Raw genomic sequence first — 16,395 nt, forward strand, 5'->3', positions numbered from 1 at the left:
TAGGGTGGTGGTAGCTGCCTCGGTCCTCGGGTTCCGCCTCTCTCATGTTTTATGGTTTCTCTCAAAAGTGCAGAGAAGCTATTCCATCCCTTGATTCAACAAGAAACACTCTTTTTTTTTTTTTTAAGTTCAGTATCATTATTCCCCAGATCTCTTAGGACCTCAGATGTAACTGGATGTGATAATTACCTGAAAGAATCTTTAAAAAATATCGAGGCTTGGGTCCCACCCTCGAGACACTGATTTAGCTTGGCAGAGAATTTGGGCCCTCACTTTGGTCAAATTTCCCCAGTTAATTCTAATATGCAATGAACTTAGAGAATCACTGTCTTAGCAGAGCGGCCAGGATGAGGCTTCAGCTGATATCAATTATTGATTTTGGTGGGGCCTCTTGTCCGTCTCTTGGGACAACATTTTTAATGTGAAAAAACATGAAGCTAGAAAATTCTACAGGAAATATCCAATCCCTCAAGCTGTTTTAGGGCCAGCTGGCATCACAGGCAAGTTACAGTCTGGGGTTACTAGAAGGAATTTGACCCAGAGTAACCTGTCTCCCCCACCCATCGGAATTTTTCTGTTTTAACCCTATTCTTTATGCTCAGACTACAAGAAATGACTTCATTAAAATTTTCTGGAGAGATTGCCAAAGCAAGAGTCAAGGTAGCATAACAATATATCTCCTTTCCCAAGCATGATAAAAGGTGAGGACAGTTCTTTTAATTTAATGTCTAGTTTGTAAGACAAAAGAGACTAGGCTCCTTGGACAACCATCCTTTCCGTTTTTCCTGCAGTATTCAAACATAGTAGCTTCTGGAGATGAGCTCGGGAGTCTTGGACTTTGGGACAAGCCCAGACTTTGCTGAGAAGCGGAGCTTTGGAATAGGCTGGAAATCGGGGCGCTAGACCGGGTCTACCTGAAAAATCCTGAAGTCTAGAAGCAGGACATGGGCTGCTAATGCTGGGATCTTGTGGTTTCAAACTTTCCAGGGACTGCAAATTGGTCTCAGATACAAAACAAGCAGGCCTGCTTCTTTCTATTAATAATTCCATTAGACTCATTTATGCACAAGTTAGACAAAATATATTCTAATTTCTAAATTTCTAAATTGTTCTGGATAATTTTAATTAATCAAGAATTCAGCCAGATGTGGTGGCACATATCTATAATACCACTACCTGGGAGGCTGAGACAAGAGTCACAAGATGGAGGCCAGCCTCAGCAGCCTAGGGAGGCTCTTAGCAATTTAGTAGGACCCTAAATTTGTTTAAAAATTTAAAAAAATTATAAAATAGGGCCCAGGGTATAGTTCAAAGGTAGAACATTCCTGGATTCAATCCCTAATTCCACACACAAAAAAAGAGAATGAAAAAATATTACCCAGCACCCATTCCCAGTCCCGGTCAGTGTCTCTCTCTTTCACCCTCACCAATTGTGCGGGGCTGGCCCTGAGGCTGGGCCCCGTGGCCTCAGTGTGGGAAGCACTTGCCATTGGAAGTTTTTCCTGAAGGAATCACCTCCGTGGATTCCCATGTTTCTCACCAGTACTGGGGCATCAGTGACATAGGAAGACCTTAGTGTCCACAAAGAATTCATGTGTATTTGGGGAATAGTACACGCCTCTGTTTTCCAGAGCTGCTTGCTTATTCCAAAGCTTTCATCTTCACCAATGCCAGAAGAAACACAAATGTTGAATTTCCAGTTAATGGTTATCCACAGCTTTTATGTGTTTGGAACGGGGGTGAGGGGGAGGATTGAACTCAAGGGCTTCTACCTCTGAGCTACATCCCCAGTCCGATTTTATTTTCAAAATGGAGTCTTACTAGGTTGCTGATGGCTTTGCTAAGTTGCTGAGGCTGGCCTTGAACCTGCAATCCTCCTATCTCAGCCTCCAAGTTCTGCGATTAGAGGCATGTACTACCATGTCTGGCTCTAATTCAGTCAATTTAAAGGCTCAGTTCCCTCTCATGGTAATTTTCATGCCTTCTGGTGTGGGCCAAGAAAAAATAGTTCTCTCTCTAGCATTTGTACTTCTTGATTGGACAAACCTTTGTAACCAAAGGTAGACTAACAGCCGGGCGTGGTGGCGCACGCTTGTAATCCCAGCTCTTGGGAGGCTGAGACAGGAGGATGGCGGAGGTTCGAAGCCAGCCTCAGCTACTTAGTGAAGCTCTCAGCAACATAGTGAGACCCTGTTTGTAGGTAAAGTATAAAATAGGTCTGGGAGTATAGCTTGGAGGTAGAAAAGCCCCTGGGTTCCACCCCGAGTACCACACACATACACACACACACACACACACACACACACACACACACACACACGGTAGACTAACAAGAGAAAAGCAAACCAAAGTTTATCAACACATGTGCCTTCTGTATATATGAGACATACCCAGGAAAAGGGAGTAAATCTCCAAGAAGTGTCTTAGACTCAGGCTTAAATAACTGAAAAAAGATACAGGGAAGGCCAGCAATGGGGAGGAGGCTGCTTCTCCAGGGACAAGAGATTCTGGCTGTAGACCTAAATGTCCCTTACAAAAGAACAATGTTCACTGTTTTCAGAGCTATTCCTCCAACCTCAGTTTCTCAAAATAGTCAGCTCAAAATAATCCTTATGCTAAAAAGTCACATTTGCCGCTGGCTTCTTCTGGCCTCTTGCAGCAGTGCTATTTCCCAGGGAACTGGGAGGGTGGAGTTGGCCCATGTGCTGGACGTCCCTGCTGAGCATGGCTCACCTTTGTGGGGGCCACACAGCCCCTGGAAGCAGGCATAACTCTTTATTTTAGATTGAAAATATCTGAATTAAATTACAGGGAGGAAATCTTATCTGATATTTCCCTTATCTGACTACAGCCGAGCCTCTACAGTATACAATTGCCATAAAACCCCCTTCATGAGGACTTTCCTGTGAATTCAGCTGCCATGGAAACAGATCACCCATTTCTATTGGTGTAGAAGAGCCCAAGAGAATCATCCATACCTTCCACCTTCAGCCAGAAACACATACATGCACACCTTTGGTAAGTTTGTTATATAAACCTTTTCATCTCTGACACTGAGTTACTCATAACTGAGTGTTTCCACTGTGTGCTGTAGAGAAGAGAAGGTTTCCCCTTCATCTTCTGAGAGTTTGATAAACTGACTCATGACAACAGGCAAATCAACGAGAGAAAATGTATATAGACTTACAGTGTGTACAGGGATGCCAACAAAGAAAAGTGAATGTCCCCAAACCTGGTGAGATCCAGAAGCCTGTACATCCCCATGATAAGAGAGATGGGATGTTGCAGGAAGGTAAGGAATAGTACATTATTCATAGGAAAGATGAATGGGCCTTAAGAATAGGTGACAACTGCATTCACTTCTAGTCTCCTCTCCTGTGACACCATTCGTCTTAGCTGGTTGATGAAACTCCTGGGGAGAGAAACGGTGACAGCTGAGTCACTTCTATAGGACCTGTCCTTTCCCAGAAGAGATGCAGAAAGCTTGTCTGTACCTTCTGTCTCCCTTGTGCCCTTAGTTCAAAGTATTCATCCCACCAACTGGCATATTGGGGGCTGGCACTTCCTGAGCTCCTTCAATGCACTGTTATCTGTAATTCTCAGATCCCAAATACTGGATTCAAACTGAAAGATGAATCGCTTTCCTCTCCACATTGATTCCTCTCACCTGGATTCTGGGTACTGGCTCCTCTTTTCACCACATTTGCTGATGAAGTTGTTCAAAGGTAGTATAACTAATGTCTAAAAAAACAAGGTCAGGGAAACAGTGGGGCATTTCAAGATCCTTGGAACACAAGGACTCAAGAATGGGCGGTGGCATTCACTAGCAAGCACAGCTGGAGTATTTGGGAATCAACCCGACAAAGCAGAGAACTGGCTTCTTCCATAAGAGTAAGGCACAGGAGCTCATAATACAGCCGATAGGATAACTCAGTTAATTGAAACACTACAAATAGGTTTAAATCCATGAGTTTATAATTACTCTAAAGATACAGCTAAAAAAACCTCACTGGTCACCTTTGAAGAGTACTAAGAATCAAGTCAGTATTTTGAAAAGCTAATTAAGGATAAAAAGTAAGCATATTCCTGCCTTCCCTCAAGCCAACTAAATGATTAACAAAGTTTCTCTTATAGATGTATTCCAGCTAATAAGCCAAGAAAACTGGTAGAATGTGAATATCCTCATTTGATAAACTCCAGTGGGTTAATGGGTTTATAAGATGATTATAAAGGGCTGATAACATCAGAGTCAAACAGACTTCACGACTCTGATGAAAGAAGATGACAGATAGTGGTGCAGAAAATATCTCTCCTGAATCAGATAAAGCCTTGGGATCTACCTACCTGTGTAGCCAAGATCTAGGGACGGCAGGAAAAGACTAAATTCTACCAGTACACAGATTTGGCTTGACCTCACTGTAGCCCTCTTGGTCAGACAGACCATCAAGTCATAACCACAGTGATTGCCCCCAGGGAACCCTCCTCTGTTTTCCCTGCATCCTTTCCCAGCACACGACAGACCGACAAAAGTGCCAGAGCTTTACAACTAGACCCGGCACTGTGAGAATCAGACACGCCCATCATTGAAGACGACCAGCCTAACCTATTCCATTTTGTCCCTTTCAGACTACCTTTGCCTTTTAAACTTTTCTTCCTTCTGTGCAACTTTCTTCTCCAAACACCTTGGATTCCAAGGATAACAGGCCTGGTGGATAATCATCTTTATGACAAGAATCAGAAGCAAGCCGTATGCAATGGTAAGCCTCGAAGAACCAATCACCGCATGATGAGATTGTGCCCCTAGGAAGGAACAATTACCCCATGACAGAGCCAAGGCTGCTCACCTAAGCAGGAGAAATTGTCTCACAACGGGGACTAAATTGCCTCTTCGGGTGATGATGACCTTCCCAGGTCTTACAGAACAAGTCCTGAGATAATGACCCACCAAACCATGACCTGACCGGGATTTACTCTGTCTGCCGGGCAAGCTTCTCAGTCATACACGCCACAACCCTTAACTTTGTTCCCTGTTCTAAAAACTTAAAAGCTTCTGTCAGTCCCTTGAAAATAGATCTTTCATCAACATAACTCTTTATCTACTCTTTCCAGCAAGGCCATATAGATTCAAAGCTCTTTTCTCCTGCTACCATTTCTCTTCTCTTTGATTGGCATATTAAAATGAGTGGCCACACCTGGTCTGTTGAAAACTCCAGAGCTGGGGCCTTTGTTCAAAGACTCTGGTAACTTGATGTCTTTGATATTAGCTTGAAATAAATTAGATACATTTCTAATTAGATACACTTTCGTTCTGATGACCACATAAATCTCCCTCCTTTGACCCCAGTCAGGAGGACCCAGTGGCCTTGCTCTTGTCCTTGACCATTTTTCTATCCATCAGTTTCCAATAATTCGCACTGTGTATGATCCTGGATCTATCTGCCTCTGTCTTTGATCTAACAGAATGTGACATTTAGTTCTACCACATGGATTTTTTTTCCTGGAATGCAATACAAAAACAACAACAACAAAATGCAAGAGAAAAAAAAAGGGAGCAGAATTTGTACATCAAAAGAAAATTAATAAATGTCTCGACCAATCACAATCTGTAAACCTTATTTGGATTCTAATTCAAATGAACAAATAAAAACATGAGTATTCCAAGTTGCTTCCTCTTAAGGTTAAGAACATGGAAAGTAGATTTAATCTCACCATTTCTATTTAACATTTTACTAAGCCTGGCATGGTGGTGCATGACTATAATTCCAGTACTGGAGAGACTGAGAGAGGAGGATCTCAGGTTCAAGGCCAGCCTCTGCAAATTAGTAAGACCTTGTTTCAAAATAAAATATATAAAATAGGGCTGGGAGTGTACTCAGAGATACAGTGTTCCTGGATTCAATCCCCAGCACCACACACAAAAATGTTTACTAGAAGTTTTCACTATGTGATACAGCAAGATAAAATAAGACATTCCAACTGAAAATAAAGAAACAATACTGTCTATACTTGAATTTAATCTTCTATATAGCATCTAAAATGTTTTATGAAATCTGTAAGAAACTACTAGAAGTAATAAATGAATGTAGCAAGATGTCAGAATTTAAGAACAATATACAAAATTAGCTGTATTTTTATATGTTGTGTGACCAAAGATGGTTGAATTTAAAAATAAGATAATTTACAATAGCATAAAAAATATGAACTATGTAAGCTGGGCGTGGTGGCACACACTTGTAATACAAGCATTTGAGAGGCTGAGACAGTAGGATCGCGGTTCACAGACAGCCTCAGCTACTTAGTGAGGCCCTTTGCAATTTAGACCCTGTTGTAAAATAAAGAATGAAAAATAGGGCTGGAGTGTAGCTTGGAGGTAGAATATCCCTGGGTCTAATCTCTAGTGCCAAAAAATAATAAATAAATAAAACCTGTAGGAAAATATCTGGAATCTTATTCTATAAGCTGAATGGACCTGAAACAATTTCTTTGCATTTTTTTTTAACTATTAAGCAACTGGGATTTCTTGATCATTAGTAATCCTTTTTTTTCTTTCTTTTTCTCTTCTTCTTCTTCTTCTTCTTCTTCTTCTTCTTCTTCTTCTTCTTCTTCTTCTTCTTCTTCTTTTTAGGTCTGGAGATAGAACCACCCAGGGGCATTTGACTTCCAAGCTACACTGTCTGCCCTAATTTTTTATTATTTATTTTGAAACAGGGTCTCACTAAGTTGCAGAGAGCCTCACTAAGTAACTGAAGCTGTCCGTGAACCCCGATCCTCCGGTCTCAGCCTCCCAAATGCTGGGATTTCAAGTGTGTGCCACCATGCCTGGCTGGTAATCAATTTTGAGGGGAATTCTCAAGAAGCAATAGATTTCTCTCTCCCTCAACATTAGCATCTGAGCAAGCAAGGAAAACAAATCAAGAGTGTTGAAACTGCAAAGCAGTTATGTGCAGCCAAAGGAGCCATGACATCTACTTGAACTTAGTCAGAGAGAGACTCTGGCCTGATCTAGAGCCCGTGGCAGGAGATGGGCCTTAAGCAAGACTTACATGAGCCAGGAAGGCAGGGCAATTAAGGTAAAGGGAGGCTTAGGATCTGGAATAGACGACCTGGCCAGAAAGAGGATTTCATATATGGGGATGTTTTAACTGTTTTAAGTTTGTGCATAAGTTATCTTTTCCACAATGTTGCTAGCATATATGCAACACAGTCACACACACACACACACACACACACACACACACACACACACACACAGAAATACCATCTTTATTTTAAGGTATCGGTTCATTTTATTACCTTTATTCTCACCAAACATACACTCTTTGACCAGATGTAAATGAAAGCCATTGTCCTTGGTTGCTCATCTGTAAGTTCCTTCCAGTATCTTTTGGAGACCTAATAGCCTGGAAATAAACACATGGCTCAATTTTGCCTTAATTTCATGCTGGCTCGCCTTCAGAAAGGAAAAGATGCCCTATTTCCCATTGTGTGTGAACTTTGTGCACTTGGCAGATTCTAATTTTTTTTTTTATGGTACTGGGGTTCCTGGAAACCCTTCTACCTCCGGGCTACACTCCCAGACTTATTTTATATTTTATTTGGAAACAGGGTCTCTTAAGCCAGCGCGGCTGGCTTCGAACCTGCGCGATCCTCCTGTCTCCGCCTCCCAAGCGCGGGGATTACAAGCGTGCGCCACCACGCCCGGCATGGCAGATTCTAATTTTAAGAGAGGGAATAAAAAGTATGTGTGTTCAACCCCTTGGGCTTCCTTTTCCACCCATGGCGACCAGCACAGTGGTTGCCAGGCTGCACTGGCTGTTTTCCAAGAGCGGAGACAGTTACGGGGGGTGCCTTCGACTTCCAGGAAAATCAAGTTCAGGTTTAAGCGTGCAGGGCTTGCCTGGCCAGCCAAAGTCAGATGTAGAGTGAAAGAGTGCATTCTGAGTAACAATACATTTGTTTATTTTCAGGGCTTTTGAGGAAAATATGCTAGTTATGTGGACTGAATTTGACATTAAGATGGAGATTTCTGAGAAGAAAGAACATCATCCGAAGCTGGTTTGGTGCAGCACTCTCCTCTTCTGTCCTCTATTTTCCTCTGTTCGCCATGAATTTTCAAGACTGGAGCTGGGCATGGGGGTGTATGCCTGCAGTCCCAGTACTTGGGAGGCTGAGACAGGAGGTTCCAGGTTCGAGGCAATTTAGTGAGACCCTTAGCAACTTAGCAAGACTGTTTCAAAATTTAAAAAAGGGGGGGGGGCTAGTGGTGTGAATCTGGGGCAGAATGCCCCTGGGTTGAATCCCCAGCGTGTGGGCATGTGCACACACACACATACACACACACACGCACACACACACCCCACAAAAGCATCATGAATTTTCAAGACTGGGCTTGGGGATGGATCACTGATGGTTGGACATGTGTAGACTGCTTCGTGGCCTACACTGATAAAGTCCAAGTGGAACAAAAGTTCTTTAAGGACTTTTCCTCCTTTCCCTGAGCTCCAGACTCCTCTTTGCCTCTGTGATCTCCTGCATTCAGATCCAGAACTGCTGGCTTCCTCTGCTTTTCATTCTCTTGACAAGTCTTTTTCTGTCTCTCGCTGTTCCCATACTTAAGATCCGTTTGCTCTCTTCCTATCCCACTTCTCTGAACAACTCCTCTCTCTCTTTCAATTCCTTATTTAAATCAGTCTTACACGGGGTCATCTTTCCCGGTTTCCAAATGAGTTTGGCATCCCTATTAGACCCCCCAAGGGCACCTCATACTTTTCTTTCTTGGCACATTGTTTAAGACCATCATCAGCCCAATGCCTATCTTTCCCATTGGGCCCATTGGTCTTGAGAGACGGGGACCGTGCTTTGGTGAGTGTGAGAGTCCCAGCACCTCACTGGAGCTTGGCTCACAGCCAGCATTCGAGTACCTGTTTCAGTAATCACTGAATGAACAAACCTGAAATAGAACTCACACAAAAACACAAATAGTCGTCACATGTTGACTGAACTCCCAGAAAGTGCTGACAAAATGTTTATTTTTCTGGCCAAGCTTTTAACTCCTAACCACTTAAAAGTATCCTTCAGATAAAAAAAAAAAATTTCATAGTCAGTGGTCAAAAATAGCATGTAGTACTGATACATCAATGATGCAAAGTAGATCCTGGATTTGAGATTCTAGACCTTTCTAAGGTGATTTAGATCACTCTAGCCTTCGTGTTGCAGAAGCACTGTAATGGTTTGGAGTTATAATGTCCCCTGAGACCTCATGAAGAAAAGGAAGCCATGTTGGAACTGGGTTTGATTAAGACGAGATTCCTAGGGTATGACCTTAGGAATTATAGATGGTTCCTCTTCCTTCACATTCTTTCTCTTCAAGCTTCTACAATGTGAGTACAGAATCTCTCTCTCTCTCTCTCTCTCTCTCTCTCTCTCTCTCTCTCTCTCTTTCTCCTCCCCTCTCCTCTCCTCTCCTCTCCCCTCCCCTCCCCTCCCCTCCCCTCCCCTCCCCTCCCCTTCTCTCTCTCTCTCTCACTCTCTCTCTCTCTCTCTCTCTCTCTCTCTCTCTCTCTCTCTCTCCTTCCTGAAGCCATGCCCTGAGCTCTGCAGACCAGGCCTGATACGGACTGAGCCTCTGAAATCTCCAGAACTGTAAACAAATAAAATCTCCTTCCTCTAAGTTGTATGTGGTCAGGCTATTGGATTACAGCAGTGAGACTAATGACCAAAATAAGCACCTATTGCAAACTACAAGCAACTTCTGTGATTTCCCCTGATTCCAGCTTCTCACATGTGTGAGATGGGGAGACATCTTGTCATTCTGCCTTTGGGAGACATATAATGGCTCTACACTGTCTTATTTTTTATTTTGAAACAGGGTCTCATTAAGTTGCAGAAGGCCTCACTAAGTTGCTGAGGCTGCCCTTGAACCTGCAATCTTCCTATCTGAGCCTCCTAAATTCTGGGATTACAGATGTGTACCACCACACGCGGCAAAACCTGACTTTATAATAATGTGTATTTGAAAACAAACTCACTCCCCCCAAAAAGGCACTAATCCTTCTTGAGCTCAGCATCTCCCAGTATCTCCATCATGGCAGTCAAATTTTAGCATGAGTTTCAGAGAAGAAAAACCGTATTCAAAGTAGCACCTGCTCAGTGCTGTCGAATCCATCCTCCTTTCAATGCACCATGGGACCAATACCCCCAAGCCTGTCCTCACCTGATCCTAGGAGCCAATACCGGCCTTTGTGATTTAAGCAAGCATGAAAAAATTTGCCTTGGCTTGAACAAGGATTTCCTGGCCATTATATAGATAGAAATCTCCCTGAGGTCAGGCACTCTGGGAGAATATCTGTAATTTGTCTACCTTAAACTTAAGCCAGGATTGGCTAGGTTAGCATGTAAAATGCATTCTCACAGGCAAATTGTTTTCTATCTCTAGGAATTAGCTAGCTGAGGTGGGTAACCTCTTATGGAGTCTGTGATGCCCCAGGATGTGAAATCATTATAAAATATAGAAAACAAAACCATAAGTAATACAGATTAAAATGCTGGTTTCAAGAGTAAAGTGTGATACTCAGGCTGGAAGCTGATCAGCACACCCCACCTACCTGAAATTAAATTCAGGAGTTTGCAATAAAGAAATTATCCTAGATTTTATCAGATTGGCTCAAGGCAATCACAAGTATCTTTATAAGGGAAAAAAGGAGAAACAGAGAAGGAGATATGACAGTTGAAAATGTGTGTGGAGGGAGGGAGGGAAGAAGGGAGGGAGAGAGAAAGAGCGAGAGCGAGAGGAGAGAGCGAGAGAGCGAGAGAGAGAGAGAGAGAGAGAGAGAGAGAGAGAATCAGAAGATGCTGTGCTGCTGGCTTTGAAGATGGAGGGAGGGAGCTATAAGCCATGAATGAAGAGAGTCTCCAAAGTCAGAATAGACAAGAAAACAGATCCTCCTCTAGAGCCCCCAAAGGGACAAAGGAACAAAGCCCTGAAGATGGATTGATTTTATCTTTACAGTCATGTCTTTGCACTTTTGACCTCAGAACCATAAAACAATGAATTGATGTTGGTTTTATGCCACTGAATTTCTACTAATTTTCTAAAGCAGCAACCGGAAACTACTATAGCCGCTACAAATACTCCCTAAAGTTCTTTGTGTGGATATCTACTTTTATTTCTCTTTGATAGATTCCTAGGAGTGAAAATCTGGGCTCTAGAAGTTGCAGGCTTAACTTTATAAGAATCAGCAGCACCATTTTCCAAAGTATTTAGGAAACTAAAATAAATGTATGCACACACACAATCATGAACATAATTAACAATACACAAAAGATGAAACAACTCAAATATCTATCAATACAAAATGGCAGCACCATTTTGTATTCCAACCAGCAATACGTGAAAATTCTAGTTGTCCTACGTTTTTTTTTTTTTAATTTTTATCGGTACACTACAGTTTCACAGCACAATGCGGATCATATCAACAATGGCTACATTCACACAGTGATTGGTGCCCTCCCCCTCTCTACCCTCCCCCTCCCAACAATGAGTGTCCAGGCTGACCATGCTACATTCACACTTACACACATTTTTGAATGTAGCTCCTCCATTAATCAAGCTCAGCCTTCTTCCTCGCCTACCCTTCCTTTCTAGCTTTGCTGAGGTTTCTGTTCTACATTTTTTCACCAGCATTTAACAAAGTACAGAGTCAAAATGCACCTTGGGCTCATGGTCCCCTGGAGATGATTAGAGGCCTGGTCTCAGACAGGATGCTCTGAGGGAATATTCCACATATTGGCATCTTAGCCAAATCACACAAGGTAGCAGAAAAATCCTGGGGCCTCATTTTACAGCCAAGCTCACCTCCAATATGGAGACATTTAAGAGCTTAGTTTCTAGTTTTGCTACCCTTTCTGGATTCCAGAAAGGAATCAAAGTGCTGAGTTCACAATGTCCCTCAGGCATTTCAATCAACTCTTTATTTAACTAGTACTATCACTGTTGTTGATGTGTGACTGCATCTCCCGTGATGTTGGGACATGTGGTGGTAAAAGAAAGTTATTCGTTCTTTTAAAATCAAATTTAAGCTATACGAATGATCTAGCATCATGACACGATTCCTTCCTTTTTCCTAACTTCTGTTTTCTAGTGCTTTTTTTAAGCCCCATTCACCCACTCTTTCCTAATGGTATCTTTGAGTCAATATCTCAGTTCCGTTTGTCCCCTTCTTAGAACATACACAGAAAAGATTCTTCCTCGAACTAATTATATTCATGTGTGTTACATTCTTAAGAAATCAACTTTAATGAACCCGAGAATGTATTTTTAGAACATCCTACATATCCTGTTCCCAGAGAGAATGAGTAGACCAGTCAACCTCAGTTACACCTGCTCTCTGTAGGAATCTACGGAAGCAGAGACATACAGGGAAAGTAAAAATTTCATTTATGTTCGCTACTGTTTAGAGTGTGAAAGCGCTTACTCATGGTAGTCACTATTCACTTATTTATGCATTTATTCAACAAATAAAAATGAGTGGGAATACGTTTATTTTTCTACTCATTAACTCCATGTCAAGGGACCCAACAAGACATTTGGGAGTTGGTGTGGTCATTTCATTATCTTGTGGATATTGGTGGTTTTACCATCACATGAACTGTACCTGTTAGGGAGTGTGTAATTCAGTTTTTCCTCAACAAGCTATTAAAGGCAAAACAGAATAAAAGAGAAAGAAGCTATATATTGCTTACTCATGAATATATTACAGGTCAAGTTCTTTTTTATAGAGATCACCCTACTCCTGGGCCTTAAACCATCCATAATGGAAGAGGGCGTCACAAAGCTGTCTTTGCTCCAGCAAGAACACCTTGTCCCGACACAAGACACAAGCTTGAACACAGCCGTCTGTCGTGAGAACCAATATGCCTTAATTCCTCCATGCTCAACCAGAAGCTCGATTCCCTGGTCACCTTCTGCCTTTCATCTTCTTATGAATATGTACATTCCCTAATCTGACTCCATTTCCCTCACACCCTCAACCCACTCATCCCACCATGGGACTCCCGGGATTTTTAATTTGCCATCAGCAAAATCCAACACCTACTTGGCCTCTTGTCTGAACACAGTCTTTATCTTCTTGCTCTGAGCCTTAGTCCCTTCAGACCACTTGGTCCTGCAGCCCTCTCAGATGGGGATACTTTATTTTATTTTACCTTATTTTATTTTCTCTCTTAGCCTGAGAGTGGGGTAGGGAGCCTTTCTGTTCCTCCTTGATACATTTAGACCATTGTCCTTTTCTCCTCTTCTAAACTCTTAGCTCATTGAAATTCACATTAACAAATATATCACCTTCTATTTGTCTTTGCTGTGGACATACGTAGACTTCCAAGTTTTCTAATTGTGTATGCGGGGTTGGGGGGGTACTGGGGATTGAGCCCATGGATGTTTTACTTCTGAGCTTCATCCCTAGCCCTACTTTTTAAATTTTTGTTTTGAAACAGGGTCTCACTAAGTTGATGAAAATCTCACAAGGTGATGAAAATCTCACTACTTGCTGAGGCTGTCCTCCAACCTTGTAATCCTTCTGTCTCAGCCTCCCAGGTACTGGAATTACAGGCATGTGCCACCCTGCCCAGCTTTAATATCTTAGCACCTGGACCACTCCCTTTCCCTCCAACTTCAGGGATCTCATTATTTTCTCTTATGATTTCAATATTCATACTGCGGCAGATTCTGTTTTTCAAAGGTGGTCGCAACCACATCGCCCATGCCACTTAGGCTTCTGTAGCTTTAACTTGCCCACCCCGTTAAGAGTTGGAATCTCTCCTCCCCTCTCTTTTGAATCTGTGTGGGCCTTGATGTTGGTTCTATTAATAGAATATGATATAAAGGACAGTTTAAAGTACAGCTCGTAACTGGCTTGATAGCTTCTGCTTTCTGCCTCTGGGGACGCTTCCCTTTGGAACTCAGAACTCGTGATGTGAGAAGTCCAAGCTACATGAAAAGATTCTGTGTAGATGCTCTGGTCAAAATCCTAACCCACCTCTCAGCCAATAGTTGGCATCAGTTGTCAGCCCTGGGAATGAATTCGCTTGGACCTCCAGCCAAGTGAATTTTCAGAAGACTTTAACCTCAAGATGCAACCACATGGAAGACCCTAAAGGAGGACTGCTCAGCCAGGTCCAGTTAACCAAAGCTCCAAAGAGAGATAATGATGAACTGCTTTAACCACGCTTTGAGGTGACGTTGGCAACAATAAGTAGCTGGACCATATGCAGATGACGCAGATGAGCGGGTGGGTGGTCTGGCCACGGTGGGGGTCATGTGGCAGAGCAAACCGCTCATGATAGTGCACACCCGTAATCTCAAGCTGAGACAGGAAGATCGCAGGTTCGAGGCCAGCCTCGGCAACTTAGCAAGGCTCTCGTGCAACCTACTGAGACTCTGTTTTCAAATAAAAAATAAAATAAAGCTGGGTGTGGTGGCTCACACTTGTAATCCCCGCGCTTGGGAGGCAGAGACATACATATATAATATAGTAAAAAATGGAAGAACATCTTTACATCCGATGAAACTATAAACCCAATAAACTCAGTGAAACCAGGCTGCAGGAGATTTGGCACACCATAATCAAACTGCTCAAAACAAACAAGAAACAACATCTAAAAGCAACAAGAGAAAGCAGATGAAAACGATGCCACGTGCGCACCCTTGAGCAACCTCTTTAAAGTATTCAGAGATAAAGCCCGCAGCTAGGATTCTACGCGCACTAAAAATACCTTTCAAAAGCAAAATGGGGGGAAAGCCTTTTCAGACATATCAAAGCTAAAACAATTCATTACTCATGTGTGCGCAAGACAAAAAAATAAATGTTAAATGTCCCTAAGGCATAAGAAAGTGGTGCCAGATGGGAATAGGAATGTACACAGCTAAGGAGGACCTCTGGAAATAGTAACTGCTATGATCTGAGTACGGAGGGTGCTCCCCAAAGGTCTTGTGCTTAAGGCTTAGTCCTCGGGGGAGTGCTCTTTGGAGATGTTGGGGACCTTTAGGAGGTGGAGCCTTAGTTTGCCGTGTATGTATGTATGCATGCATGCATGTATGTATGTGTGTATGTATGTATGTAGTGCTACTGGAGATTAAATATAGGGGTGCTCCACTGTTGAGCTAAACCACCAACCCTTTCTATCTTATTATTTTTTTATTGTAAGACCGGGTCTTGTGAAGTTGGTTGGATGGCTTTCAACTGTGATCCTCCTGCCTCAGCCAGTAGCTGGGTTTACAGACTTTTCACCACTGTACCCAGCATTTCATTGAATTTTCTTTCTTTTCGTGGTGATGGGGGTGGAACCCAGGGGCACCCCAGCCCTGTTTTATTATTTATTTATTTTATTTTATTTTATTTTTGTGGTACTGGGGTTCCTGGAAGCCCTTCTACCTATGGGCTACACTCCCAGACCTATTTTATATTTTTATTTGGAAACAGGGTCTCTTAAGCTAGCACGGCTGGCCTCGAACCTGTGCGATCCTCCTGTCTCTGCCTCCCAAGAGCAGGGATTACAAGTGTGCGCCACCACACCTGGCATGTATATTAGGGTTTTTTTTTTTTTTTTTAAACTGGGGATTGAACCCAGAGCTCCACACCTGCAAGGCAAGCACTTTGCCACTGAGCTAAATCCCAGCCCTTGCAGATTTTATTTATTGAAAAAAAATTTTTTGTGTGTGGTGCTGAGGATGGAACCCAGTGGCATTCTACCTCCAAGATATACCCCCAACCCTATTTTTTATTTTTCATTTTGAAACAGGGTCTCACTGAGTTGCAAAACCCATTCTTATTCTTTATTTTGAAACAGGGTCTCACTGAGTTGCAAAGCCTATTTTTCATTCTTTATTTTGAAACAGGGTAACAGGGTCTCACTGAGTTACAAAGGGCCTCACTAAGTAGCCGAGGCTGTCCGTGAACTGCGATCCTCCTGTCTTAGATTCCCATATGCTGGGATTATAAGTGTGCTCCACCACGCCTGGCTTGCATGCTAAGCAGGTTTTTGATTGTCCACCACGCCACTGAAAGATCGAACACATGGAGAGCTGGACACTGGGGCTCTCAACAATTGCCTTGAATTACCATGGAAAGAAGAAGAAATACTAAAGTGCCATCTCTTTTACTTCCAGAGGGGGAATCAACACAGTTGAGGAAGAAGTACTTGCATCTGTCTTTCTTTAATCTTTTTTAGCATTCCCATATCTAGCCTAGTATTCTAGCTTATCCTCAAACCTTGGCTCCCATTTTCCACTTTAACCCCCTGGATTAGTTCTAACTTTTAGAAAGGTGACTTGGAAGAATCTAGGCTGGTACTATCAGTACCCTTAGCTGGCTCTACATGCAGCAGCCAACACTTAAAATC

The sequence above is a fragment of the Muscardinus avellanarius genome (assembly GCF_963383645.1).
Source record: "Muscardinus avellanarius genome assembly, chromosome: 14".
NCBI classification, from domain to species: domain Eukaryota; kingdom Metazoa; phylum Chordata; class Mammalia; order Rodentia; family Gliridae; genus Muscardinus; species Muscardinus avellanarius.